This window comes from Oryzias melastigma, linkage group LG20 (genome assembly GCF_002922805.2).
Source record: "Oryzias melastigma strain HK-1 linkage group LG20, ASM292280v2, whole genome shotgun sequence".
NCBI lineage: Eukaryota > Metazoa > Chordata > Actinopteri > Beloniformes > Adrianichthyidae > Oryzias > Oryzias melastigma.
Window position 1 is genome coordinate 20,324,543 of NC_050531.1, and position 3,184 is coordinate 20,327,726.

A 3,184-nucleotide genomic window follows, 5' to 3' on the forward strand; every position below is an offset into this window, starting at 1 on the left:
TGAGGAGACATTTTTTAACATATTTTCCGTTTAATGGGACTTTTGCTTCACTTTTTCCCAGGCAATCCATCATTTAGGAATCTTGCGGATCAGGGCGGAGTCAACGCTTCAGTCGCATGTCAAGCTTTATCAGGCTTTTTGTGTTTAAAACTTCATAGAGTGTCATGGACTTGTCTTTCTGTGTGATTAAAACCTTAAAAAATGGAAAAAACATTTTTCCTTACATGGGTATATTCTTGAGTGGTGTGTCAATTAGTTAAACACAATAAACTTTGTAGTTTAGTTATTCTGAACACATTTATGGTAATTCTGTTTTTTTCCTCTTCTTTGTCCAGATTTTTCTTTCTGTGGTGATTCAGTATCATGCATCATTCTACTGTATTCCCGTCTCTTCATCTTCGTTTCATTTCATGTGGAATGTCGTCCTCAAGGCACGAGGCAGCGGCTAAGAACACAATGCAGCGCCCCGTGCAGTGGCAGCGGTGGGGTGCCGTGCAGTGAAAGTGGAATCACAGCAGCTCCCTGCCTCAGCTTGAGTCTTGTTCCTACAATGCACGCATGCATATTTCATGAAAACATTAAAAAAATAATAACTTCAGTTGTCTCATTGTATTTTTTTCATTTTCTTTGATGGAACCAGATTAAACACAACAGATTTCTGGCCATCTGTGATTTCAACTGCATGACAGTCACAACATGTAGTGTATTTGAATATGCAAAAAGCAGGAACTTTTGCTGTTTTTTTTTGTTTCTTTTTATTTAGCAGCAGAACTGGTGGTCTGATTAAAGTGCCACAAGCTGCTCACTAGTTTGTTCTCATTTTTTCTTCTCATAAACAAATGTGCTTTCTGCTGAGTAAGCACTTAAAGGCTGGAGTTTTTTTTTCTCCCTCTTGCCCTTGATTCCTTTCCGCCTTTGCTCTCTTCAGATACATCCATGTCTTTTTAATTCTCAATTTACCGATTAAGTCAAACTGATTAACTCAGTCTCTGCTGTCAAAATCACTCCTGAACTCTGTGGGTTTTACTCTTTTCCTCCCTATCTGGTTTTCTTAGACGAATGGATGATGAGGTTTGACAAGTCCATTTTCTGCAATGTAGAGGCAATTTCCTGTTTTGGAGTTATCCACTGATAAGTGCTGCCAATGCCAGCGGATCTGGTCGACTGTGTTTAGGAACTGTCAAAGTCTAAACCTTTTTTTCTTCAAAATATATGAAATGATTGAATAGAAAAAGTTCAATATGCTTGTCTGCAAAAATATGATGATGTTGCGTTGGGTGCTGCTCACCCATGCATTCCTTCCATCAGCTAATGCAGTTCAAAGAATATTAAGTTGGAACAGTTTGGGGGTTTAATGGAGACTTATGGGTATAGATTACAGGGTGGCTGTGGTGCAGAGGTAGAGCAGTCGACCTCCGCTTGTAAGTTTGGTTGCCATTGAAGACACCGAACCTATCGGGTATCAATGTCAGGATGAGTGTGCATTTACCTCACATACCCTCAAAGAAATGAAAACTTCTTAACTGGAAATAACTGTACAAAACAATATCTTAGGATAGATATGTGAGAATTGATGGCTATATGAGAAAAAACTCATCTGCTATAAGGTAATTTGTACAATTGCTTCCCAAATAAAAATGTAAATACTTCCTTACATTGACATTGACACTCTCTTAAAGAAAGATTGTGTTTATTAAAAATGAGAAAGACAGCTTTGGATATGTGAGAGCAAGAGACAGAGTGGACAGACCACACGTGGTCCACTGGAATCTTCATACAGACTATGTTCAAAATGGCCGACAAACCATGTGACAAAGTTTGAAGATGTTGACAGACTCTGTTGGAGTTTAACGCTAATTTATTAGGGGTGTAACAAATTAAATTCAATTTTATTAGTCCACCTGTTAGGCACAAACCATACATTGGACAGCCAAGCACCACTGGAGTCTGTGGAAAATGGGATTGTATCACACGTTTTTCTTTTTTTATATAGCCAAAAAGTGATCATTTACTAAATATTATACTGACATTTTTGAGCTTACAGAACTATGACTCAGCAAAAAAAGTTTGATTTTCCTTGTCCCTTCTCACTGATAAGCTTTTATTTTAAATATGCTTTGTTATCAGGTGATGTGTGTGATTCTATCTTCAGCTCAGCACTGGGGTCCCCCTCTGCTGTATCATTCTGGATTCTTTATTTTGTCGCTTGGTGTGGTCTCTAAACTGGCTCACTGCTGACACAAGTACCCTGATCCAAACACAAATGTATGTTAAGAGGATGACTAAGCCTCTACACATTGTTGGATCCAACAAAGCTTTTTGCTATTGTCTGTTCAGACCAGACTGAGATTTAACATTCAGCTTGAAATAGTAAATATTAGGAGCAGGACTGGATACACTCCTAGTTTCTATGTGCCCCCTTGTGTTTTTTGTTTAACTTTTTTATATGTATGCTTGTTCGTTTAGTTGTTTATTTTTCTATTTATTTCATTTTAAAAGTAAATTATGAAGCGACTTTAAAATATGATCTGTCAACATCTTCTACCTTGTCACATGATCTGGTGGCCATTTTGGACGTAGTCTGCATGGACTTTTCAGAAATCTGTCCACTCTATATCATAAGTTCTTACATGTCCCAAAGTCCTGCTTTTATATGTGCCACTTGAGTTTGAAGCGCTCTAAACTAGTCATGCAGTGACTTGGGATTCACTCTAAGAAGACTTGATAGATTTGAGGTTTGGAACGGTCAGCAGGTTCACTTCTCTACTAAGGTCTCAGTCACAACTTTGCAAGTTCTATCTATCTATCTATCTATCTATCTATCTATCTATACTGCTTTTATGGGTGCAAGCAAAAAATGGGCAAACCTGTACGATGCATGTAGGTGGCCCATGCACATATTCTTCCATGGGCAATAGGTCATAGTGGACACTTAAACATTTAAGTGTAGATAATCCTGAACTATGTGAGACACAGGCATGTAATACACATTTTTTTTAAACGAAACATATGTGGTTTTACGATCTTAAAATTTCATGTGAGTAAGTTGTAACTAGCATTACTTACTTACTTGGCTGGGGTGGCCTCAAGGGAACTCCAAGACATACTGTACCTTTGCTCGCCTTCAGATTTGGCACACTTATGCACACACACAGCATGCCACGGATCTAGACAACCCAAAAAC